Raw genomic sequence first — 6,700 nt, 5'->3', positions numbered from 1 at the left:
TAAACGTGTCGTGCTGTTAAACTTGAAATTCATACATAAACCCGGGCATAATAACAGGGACGTTGTCAAATCCTGGAGCTTGCTGTAAAAGAATTTTGCGTAGCTCTGTACGTTCGTCGTCTGTATTTGCACTGCTCTGTTTAACTTTATCAGAAATCATTTGCATAACGTCATAGTCGGCTTCGTCTGGTGTATTGTAATTGTGAACATACGAATCTGTGAACAATGTGGAATGACAGTCTATGTTACGTGATGCAGAAATGACCTCTGTCCGATTGTTTGTTCTGCAGATAAAGAGTGCTGAAATTCTAATGCCAGTTGTACATTTTCATCCTTTAACATTAAATAGATATTTTGAAAGTCAATAATTGCGTCGTGTTGTGCCAAAAAATTCGTACCTAAAATAACGTCTGTTGTCAATAAGGGAACAATCCAAAAATTTGAGTGGAACGTATGACCAGCAATACAAAACGATAAGTGTGTCTGTAATTTTACGTCTACTGCTTTACCAGAAACTGCTCCTTTTACTGTAGTTTTGCCTAATGGTAATGTAGGATAGGTATTCTCTTTGTTACATTCGCTGAAAGTTTCTTCATTTATAACTGACATAGGTGATCCAGAATCGATTACTGCTGAAAATGTGTATGATCCAATCTTTACTTCAATGACAGGGTGGGAAACGGTTTTTTGTATAACTGGTTTTTCATGTAAAAGAGTGTCTCGGATATCGTCAAAAGTAATAACATTTTCGTGAACAAGATTCTGTGTCAAAAGTATGGCTTACGTTGCTGGAAGATGCAACCTGTACTGTATCTAGTCAAATTCTTTTTGGCGTGCTGTTATTTGCGGGAGGATGCTGTGGCATTTCGACTATTTGTACTGTTCTGTTATTTCTTCCTGACGTATTAGTTTCGGGATGATACCGACTATATGGTTCATTCACAATAATCTGTTGTTGTAGTTGACTCTGCTGCTGATAAAACCTACTGATGTTATACGTGCGCTGAAAACAGTGCGTCTGTCATGATAGTCATTACTATACGGCGCATTGCGATAGAAGTTGAAATGGTGTATTTTCTGTACGTAGTGATTTCCTTGTTGCTGTGCGTTACTATTTGGTGGAGCCGACGCTACACGTGTAGGCGGCGAAACATCAAAGCTTGGTTGACCTTGCAAACCACATTGTTGGTTAGGTATGCTAACCGGCTGGTTTTGTTGCTCTTGTGGCGAAAACCTCTGTTGTTGTTGTGGTCTTCAGTCCTGAGACTGGTTTGATGCAGCTCTCCATGCTACTCTATCCTGTGCAAGCTTCTTCATCTCCCAGTACCTACTGCAACCTACATCCTTATGAATCTGCTTAGTGTATTCATCTCATGGTCTCCCCCTACGATTTTTACCCTCCACGCTGCCCTCCAATACTAAATTGGTGATCCCTTGATGCCTTAGAACATGTCCTACCAACCGATCCCTTCTTCTGGTCAAGTTGTGCCACAAACTTCTCTTTTCCCCAATCGTATTCAATACTTCCTCATTAGTTATGTGATCTACCCATCTAATCTTCAGCATTCTTCTGTAGCACCACATTTCTAAAGTTTCTATTCTCTTCTTCTCCAAACTATTTACCGTCCATGTTTCACTTCCATACATGGCTACACTCCATACAAATACTTTCAGAAACGACTTCCTGACACTTAAATCTATACTCGATGTTAACAAATTTCTCTTCTTCAGAAACGCTTTCCTTGCCATTGCCAGTCTACATTTTATATCCTCTCTACTTCGACCATCATCAGTTATTTTGCTCCCCAAATAACAAAACTCCTTTACTACTTTAAGTGTCTCATTTCCTAATCGAATTCCCTCGGCATCACCTGACTTAATTCGACTACATTCCATTATCCTCGTTTTACTTTTGTTGATGTTCATATTATATCCTCCTTTCAAGACACTGTCCATTCCGTTCAACTACTCTTCCAAGTCCTTTGCTGTCTCTGACAGAATTACAATGTCATCGACGAACCTCAAAGTTTTTATTTCTTCTCCCTGGATTTTAATACCTACTCCAAATTTTTCTTTTGTTTCCTTTACTGCTTGCTCAATATACAGATTGAATAACATCGGGGAGAGGCTACAACCATGTCTTACTCCCTTCCCAACCACTGCTTCCCTTTCATGTCCCTCGACTCTTATAACTGCCACCTGCGTTTACAAATGTCTGCTTGTGTCTGTGTATGTGCGGATGGATATATGTGTGTGTGTGTGAGTGTATACCTGTCCTTTTTTCCCCCTAAGGTAAGTCTTTCCGCTCCCGGGATTGGAATGACTCCTTACCCTCTCCCTTAAAACCCACATCCTTTCGTCTTTCCCTCTCCTTCCCTCTTTCCTGATGAAGGAACTGTTTGTTGCGAAAGCTTGAATTTTGTGTGTATGTTTGTGTTCGTTTGTGTGTCTGTCGACCTGCCAGCACTTTCATTTGGTAAGTCACATCATCTTTGTTTTTAGGTATATTTTTCCTTCATGGAATGTTTCCTCCTATTATAACCGTATATATATATATATATATATATATATATATATATATATATATATATATATATCTCTGAAAGAAAGATGATGAGACTTACCAAACAAAAGCGCTGGCAGGTCGATAGACACACAAACAAACACAAACATGCACACACAATTCTAGCTTTCGCAACCAACGGTTGCCTCGTCAGGAAAGAGGGAAGGAGAGGGAAAGACAAAAGGATTTGGGTTTTAAGGGAGAGGGTAAGGAGTCATTCCAATCCCGGGAGCGGAAAGACTTACCTTAGGGGGAAAAAAGGACAGGTATACACTCGCACACACACATATCCATCCGCATATACACAGACACAAGCAGACATTTGTTTGTTTGTGTGTCTATCGACCTGCCAGCGCTTTTGTTTGGTAAGTCTCATCATCTTTCTTTTTAGATATATTTTTCCCACGTGGAATGTTTCCCTATATATATATATATATATATATATATATATATATAACTTCTGCACTGAATCATTGTAAATGTGTGTGTGTGTGTGTGTGTGTGTGAGTGTGTGTGTGAGTGTGTGTGTAAGTACAATCTAACTTCTGCACAATTTCAGTGCAGTAATGCGTTCATTGTAAATAAGTATTATAGTAGTCGTATTACATGTTTATTACCTTATAAATAAATAAAAAACTTTTTTATTTTAAATTCAGTGCATTAGAATATGTAAAATGTCTCTTTCATATAGCGTTCATTAAAAATGACAATCATTCCACTTTGGACCTGTGGAATGGTACATTAGCTTATTTGTTTTAGTTGTAAATATTTGTCATGTATTATTGTTTTTCTGACGTGTTCCACATTCTGGAGGACCTTCTCACTACGGATCAATTGGAATGAAGTAAATCTAATCTAATCTAATGTCTTGTATGAAGGTTTTGGCACGGTGCCACATTTATAGGCTGGCGATCAATAGGAACACTGAAAATCTTGTGAACCTTCTCTGTGGCTAGTCCCAGGGCACCCTTCAGACAGGAAACACATATGAGCCAAACTATGACCAACAATCTCGATAGCAACTATTCGTATGCTATCAGTCATGTTTGCTATCAAGGGCTCCTCTTGAAACCTTGTATCCAATAACAATCAGCAAACTGTGTTGCATGAGTGGAAGGATTTTTGCATTTGCAATGGTATCCAGCATCTGGCTGATGTCCTGTTTCACCTGGCTTCTAACTCAGAAGTGGAGCAGTTTCTGTGCACTTCAAAGACCAAAATGAAGTAGTTTGTGCTGGTTTGTCCCATGATGATGGACTACTTAGCTTTCTTGCCATGTACCTGGCAATGCTGGGTAATGGGGCATCTTGGATTTGTTCTACCCTGAGTCACATATCCCAAGATGTTGTGGCCTGTCAAATTTTCCTCATAGGGCTGCGATTTGGACCCAGTCTTTCCACAGCAGTATGGATTGCTGCCAGATGCACTGGTGGGCTAATGGTAGGCATTTGATTTGTTTATAGTGGATGTTGCTTTGAGGAAGCTGACATCTGATTCAAATCTGTTACGTCTGCGTCCTGTTATAACCGCGACACCATCATCTCCATACCAGCTGTGTGATGGGATTGGTTGCAGCAATTTCCTGATAGAAGGCTTCAAATTGTCGCAACATGCACATCCCCTATCACCCCCACTACGCTCTCCACCATCCCACTTTTGTCCAGCAAACGGACACTGGAGGCAATTGTTTCCATAAGTCCTGATATGGAGCCATGGAATTAGAACCTGCGTGTTCCTTTCCCTCTCGTGGTTGAGACCTTGTCCTCCATGACACAGGCAAACTTGCCATTATGCCACAGTCCACAATCTTCGACCATTCCAGAGGAGTCAACCGAGTTACTGTTGCCTATTTCAGTGGTAGACTTATTGCAGGGAAGCTTGCCACTCTCTGCTTTTGCAAGGGAGGTCACAGACGAAACAAGGCCATTTTCAGCCTGTGATATTCGCTATTTTTGGCTTAATTAAAATAGCAAATTCAGCCAGAAGGCAAATACTTGTTAATAAAGAATGATTAATATATAATAAGGCGTCGCATAGCGACGGTGGAATTTTCTAAATAATGTAATTCGTCGTCTTTGGGCGGCAATATATGCAGGAAAATACGGATAGGTATGCGATCCTTCACTATTTTGTTCGCTGGAGAACAAATGAAGCCTTGAGCGCTAAAAAGACTTTTACTGTTTTTCTCGAGTAAGACGAACGTAGATTTGTGGCGGTCCGATCTAATTATTTTTACTAAATAAATAAAAACGTGTTCCGTCTAAGTTTTGAGTGAAGTGTAGGAAGAAGAACTGTGGTAACTTACCGTGACGAAGCACGAGCGACTCAAGAGGACAATGGCTATATAAAAGAGCGCTCAATGGACATGATATGGACATAAAAATCTACCGTCATTGTAGTATTAAGCTTAAGGTACGATATATGTTTTAGTTATAATAAATATTTGTTCTGGGAATACTGAATCATTTAGCAGTGCTCATTTCTATTATCTCCTCAGTATTATTTTCATTTTAATTATGCATTTTGCTAATATTACAGACTCCAAGATCAGCAGTCCAATGTGCGTGTTACATTGATAAAAAGAAAACTGTTTTATCGTCTTCTTGCATCAGCTTTAATATTGAATTTCCATTTTGTGTGATGTTACAGTTGTTTTTGCGCCCTTAAGAACTTTCTGGTCCCTTAGGAAATTGTTTTGTCATAACAATAACTTCACAACCGGGTATGATCGTATCTACGATGATGAAGTAATTAGAAAGACGATAACGCAACTTCTTAATCAATAGCACGCTAGTTGTGACTGCCTCAAGCCACGCGAAACCGCAAGTAAAAAACCATTCACATCTCATAATGCAATATTTTATGACAATGGTCAATCCATGATTCTTACGCCAATTGTGATTGATAAAACAGTTAGTTAAATCTCAATTTCCAACTTTCCATTGAATAACAACATCACTTCTATTTTGTAACATCACAAGCCCCATGAGGAATTCTTGGTGGAGAGGTATTTAGTATCCCCACCAGCAGACTTACACATGGACACAAATGATCTGGAGTTGGTTTCATGGACTGTGACCATAATTAATTGGTTATCAACTGCAGAGTAAAACTGAGGTAATTGCAGAAATGAGGGAAATTAAGGAGATAGGATCTGTATGAATTGCAAAAGAAACACTGATTTCAATAGCTTTGGAGGGAGCATTGGATGATGATTGACTGAAAAAAGGAAAAGGAATACAATAGAAGAGAAATGGGTAGTTTTGAGAGATGAAATAGTGAAAACAGCACAGAAATCAATACACAAAAAGACAAGGCTCACTGGAAATCATTGGATAACATATAAAGTACTGAATTTAATGATAAAAAAGAAAATATAAAAAGTAAAGCAAATCAAGTAGGTAGAGTGTAGTAGATGTCTAAAAATGAAGTTGACGGAAACTGAGAATGGCAAAGAAAAAATGGGTAGCAAGGAGACATAAAGCTGTACGAGCATCCATGAGAAAGATACCTGCCACCCACTACAGCATTAAAGAAATCTGTGGAGAAAAGGGGAGCTGATGAATGAATACCGAAAGCTTACTGGCATGCCAGTATCAGGAAAAGAAGAAAAGGCCAAGGGAAATGAAATGGAAGACAAGCACAGACAAAATGAAGATGAGTTGGTAACTGTGATACTGTGAGATGGAAAGAGAAAAGGAAGAAGATGGTTTGACAAGAGCATTGAAAGATATAATTCCAAACAAGGCACCTGGATTACACGAAATTTCCTCAGACTTATTGACTTCCTTTAGGAAATATAACATGACAAAACTGTTCCATCTGGTGTGCAATATGTATGAGAAAGATGAAATAGCCTCAAACTTGAAGGAGAATGTAACAGATGTAGTTCCAAAAAAGACATATGCTGAAAGGTGTTAATATTTCTAAACTACCAGTTTAATATGTGAAGGTTGAAAACTACTGACACATTTTTTTTATTTTTTTTTTACAGAATAGTGAAAAAACCAACCCAGGCTAACCTAATGGAATCCAGGGAAATGGAGGGAAACATGAGGCAATACTAGCCCTATGAATTTTCTTAGAAGATAGACTGAATAAAAGCAAAACCATTTTTATAACATTTGTAGGTATAGA

The sequence above is a fragment of the Schistocerca cancellata genome, chromosome 8 (assembly GCF_023864275.1).
Source record: "Schistocerca cancellata isolate TAMUIC-IGC-003103 chromosome 8, iqSchCanc2.1, whole genome shotgun sequence".
Taxonomy (NCBI): Eukaryota; Metazoa; Arthropoda; class Insecta; order Orthoptera; family Acrididae; genus Schistocerca; species Schistocerca cancellata.
Note: the sequence above shows the minus strand (reverse complement) of the source record.